Here is a 17,110-nt window from a genome sequence, read left to right as displayed (position 1 = left end):
GTAAAATGTTTAGACACAACCGAGATAAATGGAAGCGATAAGAACTACTTAAAATAAACGTCCAAGGATTTTCCATTGTTTCAGTGTTCTAGAACATCAGTCCTTGATATTTCTAAAGCCAATTTAAAAAATACATAAACTATTTTATTGTATTTTCATTCACAAACATTCAAAACTGGTTAAGCAACTTAAAATTCTGGTACAGTTCAGTTTCTGTGCAAGTTTTTATATTGGATACATCAGTTTGTGCAAAACCTTTAAATGAAATAATGATTCAATCTTAATACCGCCAAATGTAATGTATAGTGGTAAATTATATTAAACGCTGAATATTACAATCTATTCTGTTTATAGCCAGATGGCATGTTTAAAATTAGGCTGATTTCTTATTAATCATTCATGCGCTATATGCTCCTAGTGTATAGTAATCTGTGTAACGTAGAATTTCAAGGTTAACTTTATTTTCAAACCACTCTATAATGTTGAGCTCCCTATATTCTTAGCATTTGACACAGTGAATACAATTATTGACTGGTCAACACGTCAATCTGTTACTCTAAATCACCAGTCAATCAATTTTACCCAAATTTACTAATTTATTGGCGCTTTCACATCGTATATTTAGTCTTCATCTCTAGGCCTAAATAGAAGTCTGAATATTCAACATTTCATTCAAGATTTTGATTTCATTTTAAGAATCAATAATAAATAATAAAGTTTAGAAATTGTTTACTTTTCAAAATATAACAAACCATAATCATGTGATCATACCAATAAACGTATAAAGTACGCAACTGTCAAAGTTCAGCACAAAATTTGCCTAGAATGCTGGAGAGATTTCCAACACTCTTTGTAAAGTTGGCCTAAATATATGAACGTGTTTTCACTGTCCTGAAAAACTGTCGCATGCAAAGTCCTACTCCGACGTCATGCATGCTTCAATGTTGCTCGGCTTTCAAGGTAATAGTAAAAAAATGTTTTATACCACTTGATACAATATCGACCAATCACGGCAAAGAATTCATGCTGGGGGATGGACTAGAATAATGATTATTAGAGCTTTTACCTTGCATATATCGTGCTACCTACTGAAATCAATATTAAATGCATTATTACATGGTTGTATGCCATGTAATTTGTTTGTTAGATAGATGAAGCTGTTGTTTGTTAGCTAGAGGGAGCTGCAGGTCGTTGATAGTTAAGATAGGTCTAGAACTGCTAGAAAACTCTGTGGTTGTGATATAAAGTTTTCTAGCATTTTCTAAAGTAAGTTATATATACGAAATAGTCAAGAGAGTGTAGAGTGATTTTGAAGATAGCGAGTGAATCAGTCAATGTATTAGCTATCGTAGCTGCTTTGAACAAGTAGTAAATTGATTTGTTTTGTAGTTAAAGGAGGAAGTAAACTCATTCGTCGTAGTTTAAGTGTACTCTATTCCAAATTATTTTACCCGAATGTTTTTAAAGAACCTGTTAACCAAAGAATAAGTCACAATATTAGTATCAGAATGGAGTTGTTTGGGGAAAGTAAAATATAACTTACGAAATTTGAAGATGAAGTCTACGAGTTCAAATAGTGAGTTTCAAGTGTTACTCGAAATGAGGAAAATATTAAGACAAGATCATGAAAAACGAGACAGAAAATTTAAAGAAAAACAAGAAAAAATGGGCATAAAAGCTAGAAGAAAGAAATAGCAGATTAAAAGACCAGGAAGAAAGAGATAGAAAAAACCAAGAAATGATTTATACAAAATTGAAAGATAATCAAGAAAACTTGGAAGAGTTAAAAGAAAAAGAAATAATATTTAAAGAATAATTAAAATAAGAAATATATATATCTGATTGAATACAAAAATTGGTGAAGCTGTTGGAGATGTACAGAGAAATTACAATAATAAGATTTAAGAAGTTTGGAAAGGCTCGCACAATTATCTTACCAAGACGATCTTCGTGAAATGATGATTTCTTTGGCACGTGACCAATTTATAAATGTCTTAACAGACAAGAATATGAGGATCAGGTTGAAGCAAAGAAAGTGTCCACCTCTAAAGAATGTCTTGCAGTTGACGATAAAACTGGGATTCATTAAAGTTGCAAATAAACCACTAATAAGGCCAACTAAAAGTTACCAGAATATCAGGTTATTTAGTATTGAAACATCAACTCCTTCTAAAGATAATCTAGAAGAATTGAAAGAATTATTTAGACTTGAAAAGACGTAATACGAGTAATTACAAGCAAAGGCCTGTGTGGAATAAGATCTTCTCTCAAAGGGGGGGGGGGAAACCGATATAAATGGGAGAAATATGGCCATTACAATCGACACTGTAAAGAGTCAACAGCTGGAAATACTCCATCTACCAGGAATGAGATAAGAAGATCATTATTTGAGGAAAATCATCAATGAGTTCACGGATTTATTGATGGAAAACCTTGTAGTATGCTGATTGAGATTGTTTCCACAGCTACAATTATTCGGCCTGATTTGCTGTTAGGAATTGCCTCCAGAAATGAAGAAAGGAGAAGAGTTAATAAAACAGAGAAGGTACACATAAAATTCCAACAAATGGGAAGTTGGAAGTTAGCTTTACTGTAGGTCTAACTTCACATTCATGTCACCTCGTGAAATCAGTTCCCAATATACACTTTTCCTCATTGTCAGTTACCCACACATCAGGCATACAGAAGTTTTTACTGTAGGTAACTTCTGTATGCCTGATGTGTGGGTAACTGACAATGAGGAAAAGTGTATATTGGGAACTGATTTCACGAGGTGACATGAATGTGAAGTTAGGTTTACTGTAGGTAACTTCTGTATGCCTGATGTGTGGGTAACTGACAATGAGGAAAAGTGTATATTGGGAACTGATTTCACGAGGTGACATGAATGTGAAGTTCGGTTTACTTCAGATAGCTATTCAGTTGATAATCAGGAAACCCCTTTGTACTACATGCCAATTACTACACTAAAGGTTGAATGTCCAGTGGAAACAGTGACGGCGGTCTTTGCACCATCAAGAAGTGAGATACTTATATCAGGAGTTAATAGCAATAATTCTTCATGTAATGACTTGGGCATAATCCAGCATGTCATGAAAGATTAATGATTGGAAAACTCTCCTGGACTTACAAATAAATAAGTCAGATATAATTTTACCCAGGAAAGAATTAAGTAGGCTTTTTTTAAAGCGAAAGTTAGTTGTGTGTAGGTGCGGATAAAACCGGATTCCAACCAGGTGGCATGGTATGGCTGACCAGTTCTCGTCGAAAGAGTATAAACTCCAAGGTTAAGTAAATGTCTGGAGGACAATTCATCAAAGCCAAAGGCCATCTGCCATGATCTTCTTTGGAAGAACGTTGGTGAGAGGACGGCCAACTAAGTAGCTTCAGAGAAGACGTCGTCAGCGAAGACACTATCTATTGAGAAGCCCGGAGTTCCTGACGAGGCTGCTTCCAGAGGATCATCAAGGTTGGAGCCGCCAGTGGATTTGCCTGACAACCTATTTTGGAATTCCCCCAGCGACAACATGGCCAGTGACAACAAAGGCCAAGACGTCATTCTATTTTTATTCCATGAGACTCGGAAGAGAAAATCGCCAAGAAGACCTAGTGAATGGACAACTTAGTGTAGTGTTTTATTTTTTATACTAAGATTGTTCAAGGGCCTTCACAATCCAGGAAGGGTTAGTGTTGTAAGTGATATTTGTAATGTTGTAATCTGGTTGTTAGCTAGAGGGAGCTGCGTGTCGTAATGACAACCTTAAAATAGACATAAAACGCCTAAAATATTCTAAAAATTTGTCATCAGGTTTCTTCTAGTAACTTTGAAGCTAGACTATAAATATAAGGATAGTTAAGAATATAGTAGAGTGAATCAGCCAGAGTTTGTTTTCAAATATATCTATTTTGACGTTAAAGAAGAAATAAACAAACTTGTTATAGCTTACGTGGACTGGATTTTGAATTATTTTCACTAGATAATTTTAAATAACCCGCCCATAATTTCCATTTTCAGTTCTGTATTTTAACCTTATTTCTTGCCTAAGCACACAAAACTCACCGTAAATTTTGTTTATGTTCGAAAAGCAAATTTATTATTTATGTGTAATTAATAATTCCTCGTAACAGTTTATAAATTACTGATTAAATTGATTCGCATTGAAACGTTGCCCCAGGAAGTGACACTGATCAAGAAAACGTTTGTGGGTGTACAACGTATGGGTTTGGCTACTTTGTTCTAAACAAGTTTCTAGTCAGTGTTAGGTTTACTAAATACTATTAAAGTGTTGCTAAAGGTAAGGTTTTTGTTGTAAATACTTCTGTTTTAACGATCAAGATATCCATCGGTTTGATTTGTGAACAAAAACTTTAACCGCGGCATATATGCAAAAATTTCATATTTCCTCTCTATATTAATTATTGTACTTTTCGCAACGTAAGTTTGTTTTCTAAAACTATGTAACAGTAAATTAAGATTATTGGATAATTGATAACTTGTTCAGTTAAGCAACTGGTAGAGAGCTAATGGGGGCAACAATTTCTCTGGGGCAAAGTTATTCTTGTTGCTTGATGTACAAATATGAAACACAACCGATACAATGAAAATGTCACGTGGTTATTTTAAATTTACTTAAACCTTGGTTAAAGTAAAATCCCATTAGGAAAACTTTGGTTAAAGTGAAAACCCATTAGGAAAACTTTGGTTAAAGTGAAAACCCAATAGGATTTGAAGCCATAATATTGTAATAAGTCCTAAAATTTTGTTTCTCTCAGCACAGTAGTGATTAATTAATAGTTAGACTTATACGACACCATTTGTTTGAAATTGTAAAAAACGATTTTATTTTTAAGTAGAAAGTTTCAATAGTATTGAAAAAAGGAGATGTTTGTAAAAAATTTGGGAAGTTTACTTCTTATTTCAAGTTTTTCCTGCTTAGAACCGTTATTTTCCAGTAAACAAACGTTGTTTTATAGAGTTTCTAAAAGCAGCCCTATACATGTAAAGTATGACATAAAGTATGACACAGAATTAGAACGCTTTTTAAATTTTTGTTCTTAATATTCCATACGATTTTGTCCATACGCACGTGCTTAAGTTCATAATACAAAACTGCTAAACAAAGCATGAACCGCATTTTGTAAGATATTTAAAAAAGTAAAATTCAATATTTTTCTTAATTTTTCAAAGAATGAATAATACTTAATTAAACCTACCTTCAATAATACTCCCGAACACTGGGTGGCCAAGATGTGTAATGAAAGTAGACATTATACCATAGAAGGTGACGAATTGGACGACAAACCTGCCCCTTGCCCACATCTGGTCACCGTGTTTCGACATAATATTTGTATAAGCTTTAGCTGTTTTCTAAAAATGAGGGGAAAAGTATTTACACACGAACTCACTAGTTATTTCACACTTTCTTTTTTTTTATCTAAGGTGCAGTTAGGTATGTTTGGTCTTCCGAGAAAATTACTACTGAACAATTATTTTAATACCTTGATGATTTAAAAAACGGTTGAAAGAGTAAATGATCTGTTAAACCTACATGTATTTGATATTTACACAAGAAACACGTCTGTCTGGGTTCTACACAGCCACCACGAGGACATGGACAATGTTTATGTCTTATTTAACAAGAATCAACTGGCACTTTTCCTTCGTTTTCTTTACTGGTCGGTGGTTGTAGATGCTGTTCCATATATTAGGCACCTTCGGGCAAAACGATGGTGGCGACCTCCCTCGGAGGTTATGACATTAGCAATCCCTCCTCTTACTTTTTCCCAACATAGAGAACTTACCGGGCGGAACAAGGGGTCGACACAAGGGGAGCCCCCGCTGCGCGCTGTGTGGCTCGCTGGTTTTCAAACGTTTGAAAAACCAACAGTGTCGATACTTGAAGCCAAAATACATTATCTACTACTGTCTGGGAAAGACAATAGTGGAAGCACAAAGCTTTGTCTCGAGGCGCGCGCCTAGTGGGGGACTTTATTGACCACAAAATTATCTCTCTTTTCCGGCACGGCGCTCTATAATTAATCTGGTGCCGGACACCGGTCAGTTGTTCATTGAGAATCGTTTCAGATAAACCTTTGTCTCACGTTTACTTGAAAACGGTTTTGAATACAACAAGGGATCATTCTGTCATTCTGAAACTTCAAGTATAGAACATTCTATGCTATTTCATGACCAGCAAATCTAAACTTTTAAAATTTTGTGAAGAAACTGAAGTGAATGTTGTCGTTGTAACAGATAATAAACCATCCTTACTCGTTATACTATTTATTTCATTGTTGTTTGATTGTAAATTACGTGTGGTTTGAAATTACGTTGCAATATTTAAGTGTTCGAACATTAATTACAGTAACGCAGTTCATTATTATACTTTGTATGTTTAAGAATACAAAATCCTTATAAAAATAAACGGACTCATGAGAACGATAATGTAAGCAATTATTTACAGTACGGCAATGGACAAAACCAACCCAGCAACAGGAAGTTTACCCAGAATCGAGTCATAAGTTGATATCTTAAATAAAATAACTATATTATTCTCTGTTTAAATATTATTATTTTAGGGTTTAATACTTATTTTTCAGGTAAAAGCAATCTTAAGTAGTTTAATAATACTCATGAAGTGGTACGTTTTCCGCCTGAACAAAACCTAACACAGAAGAAGTACAAAAAACAACTAATAAAACTGTGACAAGAAGGCAGATATATTTAACCATTAGCTTATTTTTAATCTTTGTATTAGGGACTCTTTACATAGTCTTTAATGTTTAGTCATTACAGGGTCACTTGGACATCCTTTTGTTTTTGTTCTGAAGAATTTTCTAGGAAAATATTGTGATAAGATAGGCTTATCCTCAACTCATATTTAAATCAGAGCGATACCACAAAATATGCTCTACACTAAGCTGTGGGTGCGTTATAAAAGTGACAGACAATCCCTTAGCGTTGATGGCTACATTTATTCTCATCAGTAACTCAAAATTGGGAACGATGATAGACAGCATTAGTAGCTTTGTCATAAATACAAGAAAATATAAATAATAAATACTTAATATTAATTAGAAGTATTCTAGAAAAACACTGTAAAAAAGCAGTCCATGTGTTCACGTCTTACAAATATGGCCATCAAACAAACAGACAGGACTAAATATACGCTCTGATCGCAAAACGCGTTTCAAAAATAAAAGATAGACTTATCAGGAGAATGAAATAATGTTCTCAAATTCTTAGTTGAGAATCATAAAATTCTACAGGATTTCTAATAAAAACTTAGCACTGTACAATAGCGAAATATTTATTCCCTTTCTCATTTACCTCGAGCTGAATGTAAACCTGGGACTCCATGCGAATGTTCTATCAAATGAGGTAAAGGGTTAGCGTTTACTTGCCATACACTATTTAACGTATACCTGCCAGACACTACTTAACATTTACCTGCCATATACTATTTAACGTTTACCTGCCAGACACTATTTAACGTTTACCTGTCAGACACTACTTAACTTTTACCTGCCACACACTACTTAACATTTACTTGGCATACACTATTTAACGTTTACCTGCCAGACACTACTTAACATTTACTTGTCATACACTATTTAACGTTCACCTGCCAAACACTACTTAACATTTACTTGGCATATACTATTTAACGTTTACCTGCCAGACACTACTTAACATTTACTTGTCATACACTATTTAACGTACACCTGCCAGACACTACATAACATTTTTTGCAATACCCTATTTAACGTTTACCCGCCAGGCACTACTTAACATTTACCTGTCATATACTATTTAACGTTTACCTGCCAGACACTACATAACATTTACTTGTCATACACTATTTAACGTTTACCTGCCAGGCACTACTTAACATTTACTTGCCATACACTATTTAACGTTTACCTGCCAGACACCACTTAACATTTACCTGCCATATACTATTTAACGTTTACCTGCCAGGCACTACTTAATATTTACTTAACATACACTACTTAACGTTCACCTGCCAGACACTACATAACATTTTTTGCAATACACTATTTAACGTTTACCTGCCAGACACTACTTAACATTTACTTGTCATACACTATTTAACGTTTACCTGCCAGGCACTACTTAACATTTACTTGCCATACACTATTAACGTTTACCTGCCAGACACTACTTAACATTTACTTGTCATACACTATTTAACGTTTACCTGCCAGGCACTACTTAACATTTACTTGCCATACACTATTAACGTTTACCTGCCAGACACTACTTAACATACACTACTTAACGTTTACCTGCCAGGCACTACTTAACATTTACCTGTCATATACTATTTAACGTTTACCTGCCAGACACTGCATAACATTTACTTGCCATACACTACTTAACATTTACCTGTCATATACTATTTAACGTTTACCTGCCAGACACTGCATAACATTTACTTGCCATACACTATTTAACGTTTACCTGCCAGGCACTACTTAACGTTTACCTGCCAGACACTACTTAACATTTAATTGCCATACACTATTTAATAACGCAAACTACAACTTTTCCCCTCTTTCATAAACAAGACTTTATCTCAAGATCATGGGATGCCCTCATATTGGGTGTCAGTTTTTCCTGTATTAATCCAATGTTTTGTTTCATCTCCCTCAAGCAAGATATAAACCCGGAACGCTTCGCACTACGTCGAGTGCTCTACCAACTGAGCTAAAAGGATAACCCACTATTTTAGTTCAAGGCACTTTTAACAACTCAAACTACTACACGATTCCCCTCTCAGAAACAATATACCCTTATCTCAAGATCGTGGAACGGCCCCATGTTAGACGCCAGTTTTACTTATGGTAATCCTTTTTTATTACATAAATGTCTCCCTCGATCAAGATTTGAACCCAGGACTGCATCGAATGTTTTATCAACTGAGCTAATAAGAATTAACGCACTAGTGTTTACTTTTGTGCTCTTTTTAACAATTTAACAATCATAAATTCAAGGTTTGGTCGTCACAAAAGCTACATTTTACCCAAATAAAAATTGGTAAGAAGTTCAATGTGCCTATAATCAATGCAAACCTAACTCAAAATATTGATAAGAAGTTTAATTGTTTTATAGGAATGTACGTTTAAACAGCTGTTAAAAATTCACACAGTAATGCCTTTAAATTGTTTGAAACCATGGGAGAGTTTCTAGTGCAACCAAACATCAAACCAAACGACTATTTAAGGAATACTTAGAAATCAGTTCCGCGTGGTTTACTTTAACTTTCATTTCGCGGTTTATTACAAAACAATTACAATACGAAATACTATCTGTATCTAGGGGGTGCTTGAAGTGAAAAAAATTTAAGAGCAAAAGAAACTATGTGGATACACGTGTTACGTCAAGAATTGAATATCAACCAAAGTAAATGTGTGAAGATACAGTTGATTATTGTACACTGTTCATTGGCTTGCAGTTATCTCAAAGGCTTCATTACTTCAAACAAACTAAACCGTACTTTTGCTGTTTTTATTGTTCAGATTTATATAACCAGTAAAGTATGTTTATATATTTTTCCTTCATACAAATACTTTTTATTTCAGGAGCAGTAATCAAATTCATTTGGGGCTATTCATTCACAAGACTTGATCTTATCAAACGTACTTTTCTGATTTTCTTCTCTAAGTTTTCGAAGTCCGTTTCAAAGTTTGTTAAATTTGGATTCTTTTTGTATTTAGTGATCATCTTGTATGGTCCAACGAGTTTCCCTTCTTCTCCCTTTGATGAAAGTTATATATAATATTGTAAAGAGCAATGGTTATCCTTTTGATGTTCGGTAAACCTAAAGAAAAGAACAGCGATGGTTATGCCAGTTCAATAAATTCTATGAGAGAAAAGAATAATCTTAGCCTGCATCAAAAATTAAATAACAAAGCTATTTCTGTGATGGTCGGCACTAAAGAGCTGCTCCCTGTGTTAGCCGTACTGCGTCCCTCCTAATCCGTAAAAGTAATTTGAAACCATATACCCATCAGCGACGCATTATCTTAGTTTTGATCTTGAAACTATTTCTACCTGAGAGAAACCCGCCTGCTGTGTGGGATAGTCGGTCATCACTCACTAAACGGAACGACCATCCTAGGAATACTATCAAGTGTTTAGACAGATTGGCTAGTTCCGCGAAATGTACTTTAAAACAACATAGTTCGTTTGATCTCTAACTCACAGTTTATTACGAAACAATTACAATAAAAGTATATACCTATATCGAATTAAACCAATACAGATCTAAGTTATTTGAGTTGTTGAATTATTACAAGCAACAATATATATATATATTTCTTTTTCTACTGTACGTAACTATAAGCTTTTGTTATGTTTCTTCCCATAGGAATTTTTTTTCGATATTTAATGTTTATATATAACATTTGATTACTCACGTAAAATAACTATGTCATTTTAGTCATTTAGCGGTGCTGCTTTCAACGAAAAACGTAAACTTTTCAACTCCATATTGACCATTTAATGTACTCCTAATCAACCCTGTATACAATACGAAATAAGGTTTCGAAGGTTATACAATCTCAAACCATATAAATTTTTGTTCTTACCTGAATACTAAATAACATTTTCCCACTGCAAACGTACAACAGACGAGAAACTAGTACCTGGATAACTTCACCTGTTTATTATTTCTTAACCAGAGATAAGATGCTCAAAAATTAATTTTCTGTTTGTTTGTTTTTCTTTTCTTTTTACGTTAGAAATGTATGAAACAATTACCAACAATTTTTGCACACTGTATTTTTATTTTGTTCAAGAAGGTCTTTAACATAATAAAACTCGTTGTTTATGGATGAAAAACAACGTCAAATTGTCCGTTATAACGTTTTAAATGGAAATTAGTTATTATTTTGTTTGGCTGAATACAACATGAAAAGTGGCAAAAGTAAGTTACTTCGTTTAAATTGTTTAAGGACTTGTTTAGTAGTTAGAAAAATTAATTTGAGTTTTGTTTATTTTTCTATCCTTTCTCAACTGAGTATTTCATTTATTTGGGTAAAATTATCAGAAAAATCAACATTAAAATTCTCAAAAATGTACAGACAGTAAAGTTTTCCCCTTCGAATCCCAAAATAAACAATTTAACAAAATGTGAAAATATAGAGAGTAAAACAGAAATTTTATTATAGTTGTTATAGATAAGTTACTTATAGGAAACTATAGGAAACTAATTAGCGTTTCCGAAAATAAGTCTTACTGTGTAAAGGCTATATATAGCCTCTAAATATCCCTCTCCGCAGAGTTCCGTGACTTCTGTGGGGTCCCCATGGTGATGTGGCGACTGTCTCTTTTCCAGTTTAAGATGTATAAATCTATTGGTCAACTTGCTTATGACGTCAGGTACTTGTCAGATTTGTTGAACTAGGCGCCTTGGCGCCACTCGTTTACCAAAAAATTAGCACTCTGCTAGAGTATTACACGGTAAAGGAGATTAGGCATGTCAGAATGGAACAGATAATAATGTTAGAGAGGTCATCCGAAGTAATCTTAGTCTCGAGAAGGGAACTGTCGAAACATATGATTTTCATTAGAGTATCGCTAAACACTGGTTTATATTCTGAAGCATATAATGAGAAAATGGAAGTGAGAAAAATGATATAAGAGGTTAACATTAAACAAGTAATTTATTGTTTACATGAAAAAAGTCGAAAGAATGGTGTACTGACGCTAATGATGTTAACAACTTTCTCTTCAAATATTTACTGAGGAGAAACTCAGAATATTAGTTTAAACTGTAACCAGAAATATCCCATATCTATAAAACATTATCTTTCAATCAGATCTGCATAGGGTTTTTTAGAAATTCCTCATGAAAATTAAGTTAAAAATATTCATGCCATGAAACATTCTATCAATCTAACATTGCATTAAGAAAAGGAAAGAAAACAAAAACACTGATTATAGATGATAGTGTATCAACGAAGATTTCGAAAACGGGGCTGTTTTTCTAAGAGACCGTTCCTTTAGAAAAATTGGCACACTTCCAAAGCGGATAAGACCATACGGTGTATATGGTTAACATCTACCATAACCCTATTTATTTACAATGTAGCTTCCTAAATTATACCTTTTATGTACGATACACCTGGGTTGTACGGTACATTATCTGAGGTAGACGGGACTTTTACTTTCTCGAACAACTGAAAATGTTTCAAAAAAAAAGTAGCAGCTCAAGTAGTGTAGACAGATTACACGAACAGAAGTGATGGGGCTAAGCGCCCTTATGGTATGAGCGGTATGTGCCCTTGACCAAGGCTAATTAGCTTCAGATACACCTTCCAAGGCCATTGGGCTCGGCCTGGTCTGCTGCTGTTTGCATATGGAATTAAGGAAAGTCAAGCACAATAAAAACTTTGCTTTCAAATTACGCCACCGTTGTTAGGGGAAGCAGGAGGCTAGTGTTTATCTTATGTATAGACATATAGACAAGCTTCAACTACAAATTTAAGACAGATAATGACACCGTTGTGAAATATATCTGAAAACAAACAAACAAATAAAATTACTTTATTTACTTTATGAATGCATGCTACCACAAGGGCTATCTGCGTTAGATGTTTTTGATTTAAATTGACAATTTGTTTATATGTTAGCGCAAAGCTACATAATGGGCTATCTCTGCTGTGCCCACCACAGGTTTTTAGCATAAGTTCGCAGACTTACCGCTAGGCCCCTGGGAGACTAGAAATTGATAAAATGCAGCTAATGACCAGCACACACACACCGCTAACTCTTAGGCTATTTTTGCTTAATTAATGGAATAGTAAAATTTGATCGTCATCCTTACATCACATCCATGGTCCCAAAGCGCGGAGTGTTTTTATGGCAATTGGACGCGAACCGGAACTCTCACACTGACAGTACGGCACGTTAACCATTAGGCCACGTCCGACCCGAACCACCAACAACCGGAGTTTTAGTTTAGAATCGTTCTAAAACAGACAAGAAGAGGAAAAATTTAGATAATATACTTTTGATAGTAGAAGATCGTTGTCAAACCAACCGGAGAAGCAAGAAAATTTGTAAACTCGATATCTGTGGGTGAACCTTATTTTTATGGTAAGCACAGCTGTAGTTGACTGCAATGGGATATTTTAAGCGACGACAGATGGGCTTCAAGTTACAGTAGATAAATCCCAGAAACATGTTTCTAATATACAAACTACCAGTACTGTTTCAATTATGTCGGAATGTTTTCACCACAATATATTTTTATCTCAACTGACTGGAAGTTTCAGAAAAATCATTTGGTACATCTAAGAATTTTGATCTTATAATATCTTCATTTATATACTTTGCTTGTTAATTAAGAAATTATCTTAAAAAATGCCGTATGATTCCTATAGTTAGAGAGACTGATTCAACATATTTTAAGAGAACATCAAAATTTGTTTCCGAGATGGCTTCTCAGAGTTCGTGTTACCTTTAGTATCTGGATTCTTTTGCATTTGCTAAGTTAGCTTAATCAATGGTGCTTCAAAGTACTGGGTTCTGAAGAAAGTTTATATTGAAATTTGATTAATTGTAAGTAACAATAACACTTCTTAATTTATCTTGCTTGAAAAGTTTTACTCACCTTTTACTTATTATCGTTTTTTTTACTCTCTTGTGAATAATCATTTCAACATTTGATTGACGAGTGTTTGTCTAAGTCCTTTTCTTTGAATGAGCATATCGAGAGCTTGTCAACGTCTATTTCTTATAAGCACATTGAGCAGTTTTTGGCATACTCACTCATAGGAGAGGGTTAGACAAACAATAGCTCACTGAGCAGTTTTTATATTCTCGCTCATAAGAGAATGTGATATAAATAAGCACATTGAGCAGTTTTTGGCATACTCACTCATAGGAGAGGGTTAGACAAACAAGAGATCACTGAACCGTTTTTGTATTCTCACTCATACGAGAATGTGATATAAATAAGCACATTGAACAGTTTTTGGCATACTCACTCATAGAAGAGGGTTAGACAAACAAGAGCTGACTGAGCAGTTTTTATATTCTCGCGCATACGAGAATGTGATATAAATAAGCACATTGAGCAGTTTTTGGTATACTCACTCATAGGAGAGGGTTAGACAAACGAGAGCATCGAACAGTTTTGTATACTCATTAATGGGAGTTTTTTTAGATAGATAGTCGCACATTGAGCAGTTTTTGGTATACTCACTCATAGGAGAGGGTTAGACAAACAAGAGCTCACTGAATCGTTTTTATATTCTCACTCATACGAGAATGTGATATAAATAAGCACATTGAGCAGTTTTTGGTATACTCACTCATAGGAGAGGGTTAGACAAACAAGAGCATCGAACAGTTTTGTATACTCATTAATGGGAGTTTTTTTAGATAGATAGTCGCACATTGAGCAATGTTTGATGTAGTCATTATAGGAGAGTTGTTAGATATGTTTCACGTTCTCTTATGAATGCGTATACAAAATTGTTCAATGCTTTTGTTTGTCTAACATTTTCCTAAGGATGAGTATACTAAAAATTGCTCAACCTGTTTTTGTTTATCTGAAAACTCTTGGAAGTGATCTGTTTGTTTGTTTTTTATGAATTTTACGCAAAGCTTTGCCAGCGCTAGCCGTCCCTAATTTAGCAGTGAAAGACTAGAGGGAAGGCAGCTAGTCATCACCGCCAACTCTTGGGCTACCTTTTTTAAGCAACGAATAGTGGGATGGACCGTTACATTATAATGCCCCCACAGCTGAAAGGGCTAGCATGTTTGGTGGAATGAGAATTCGAACCCGCGATCCTCAGTTTGCGAGTCAAACGCCCTAACCACCTGGCCATGCCGGGCCAAATGCATTCAGAAAACCGATAATTACTAAGTGAAATTAAGTAAAACTGCTATAGAATACATTTGGTTGACAAAAGAATTAGGATGAAAAAATTACATTATCACTTCTTGTTAATTACTAATTGAAATGAGGCTTTTAAAATACAGTTTTCAAGCGCCCTAATCACTTGGCTATGCCGAGACAAGGAAGTGATCAGATCCTTATATTTTTACAAACCTAAGAAACAGACATATATTTAGAATTTCTATAATGAAAATGTATAACATTCATGAATACAAAACAAACAGTATAGTTACAGCAAATATAGAGTTTGTTATTGTCATACACTAATCTTTGTCCCCCACCCTGGACCTTCATATTATGCCTGCAGTTATTTTATTTAAAGCTATAGTAACACTGACTTAATAAACTAGCGTAAAAAATTAATATAGTAACACCGACTCAGTAAATTAAATTAATGTGATAAACTATAGTAGAACAGCCAAGAGACAAACGCTTTGACGTAGTAGTGAGGAACTCGATATTTTCACGTAATGTTTTTAATTTTGTATTTTCAGTCTAGTTCATAGATCGATGCGTCAATAGTTTCCGTAATAAATAATGACTGGCTCACGAGGTTTCATTGTACAGTAACTCAAAAAATAAATAAATAAACTTTTACTCCACTATATATATGCTAGTAACAAGGCATAGTTCTATTTTTCCTTAAGGTGGTGACATCTGGTGGACAGCCTAAACAAATATAATTATAATAACATCACAGAAATTCTAATAAGTTACGAATTTTTTATACGTTTTACATACATGTATAATACCTCTCGAGTATCATGATTTGTTATATCAGTTTTGTTTCATGTTCGTCCTTTAGATGTTTCAAAGACAAAAGCATATAGTGGAACTCTCATACGGTGTACTTTTAGCATATGTAAAATACATTAACAATCTGTTGACGTTGCATCTGATGGAAAGAGTCACCATAGTATTTAATTCCTTGTTAATATTTTTCTTTTCGAGACTAAGACTTAAATACCTCTATATTAAACTTGTGCCTTATTTATGACTAGCAGCGTTACCCGGCGTTGCCCGGGTTTTCGAAAAAAACAAAAACTATTCTCTCTCTCTCTCCCCGTTCCATATATCGATAGGCAAGAAATATTTTGTGAATTTATAAAAAAAATAACAACTTTCAGTTGGATTTTTTAAAATAAACTACGAACCTGTTTTAAATCAGGGCTTCCTTATGAACGATGTTTTTGTTTTTCATTCACTGGCAAGGATAAACAGGCGCTTATGGAGAATATTTAGTATGACTACCCATTTGGGGGAACAGGATAAGCCTAGCTGTATTACCCCCGTCCCCTGTCATCCCTCTTCAAGTATTAAAATTTCAAACACAAATATGTGTGTAATGTTATGTTGAATTTGCCTTAATGTAAATTTAATATATTTTTATGAATGTGATACGTATTCACATTATGACATTGATGTATGAAATATACTACAAACAAAATGCAATATTGTACTTTATAATGTATCAAAAGAAAAAAAATCCACTTCCAGGTATCAAACCATCATGAGAAAAAACTAAAATAAAAATACATTCGCTGACTTAACTTTAATATCATTTGACACAATAAGTATTATAATGTAAGCCTTACTCTTTTCATGTAGTCTATTTTATGGCAGATGCCATAATTTTATTTTATAGGCTATGCCTGCCTTTTGCTTTTTCACACACGACATTCTAATTCTGCATACATTTCTTTTATCTGTGAGGTTAGATATATTATGTATTAGTAAATGTATAGTTAATGATCTGTAAATAAATAGGCCTATAATGCTATATTCTAAATTAAATGTCATCACAAACTTACCAAACAATGTCAAGTCTGCGTAGAATTTATTCATGTAATGTGTATGTTAACAATAAAATTACCGGTTCCACTAGCAGACGATAGACGCGTATATCAACGAAAAATTGACTTTTGCGCACCTTCACGTGAGGAAAGTTTGACCTGCACAGTGAACGCGGCTGACAAACAAGCAAGCAAGCAAACAAACAAACACAGAGATAAACATATAGATGAAGATAAGGGAATGTTTAAAACGAGAGTGTTGAATGACAAAAATTATGCCATTATGAGCATTATTTCACAGACACGCGATTTTATTGCAATTTGAATTCGTATGTTTCTAACCGTTCCAACGATTGGTTGGTTACATGGCGTTTTTTTTTT

The 17,110-nt window shown here is 34.1% G+C and overlaps 1 long non-coding RNA gene across 2 annotated transcripts in view; it reads right to left on the bottom strand.

The window, feature by feature from the left end:
• Positions 1-9,280: 9,280 nt before the first annotated feature.
• The window catches only part of LOC111088760, a 38,003-nt gene continuing 30,173 nt past the window's right edge, over positions 9,281-17,110 (bottom strand). Inside the window, exons 1-3 of one of the 2 annotated variants that reach the window (XR_002613184.1) lie at positions 12,855-13,594; positions 11,265-11,572; positions 9,281-9,845 (exon numbers count right to left, since the gene is read on the bottom strand). This is a non-coding gene — a long non-coding RNA (uncharacterized LOC111088760). Of the gene's footprint in view, positions 9,846-11,264; positions 11,573-12,854; positions 13,595-17,110 lie in introns of those variants that run through there. The other variant, XR_002613185.1, reaches the window with a different exon arrangement.

The sequence above is a fragment of the Limulus polyphemus genome, unplaced genomic scaffold (assembly GCF_000517525.1).
Source record: "Limulus polyphemus unplaced genomic scaffold, Limulus_polyphemus-2.1.2 Scaffold4377, whole genome shotgun sequence".
NCBI lineage: Eukaryota > Metazoa > Arthropoda > Merostomata > Xiphosura > Limulidae > Limulus > Limulus polyphemus.
The sequence above is the reverse complement of the archived record's forward strand: the minus strand, read 5'-3'. Positions and strand labels throughout refer to the sequence as shown.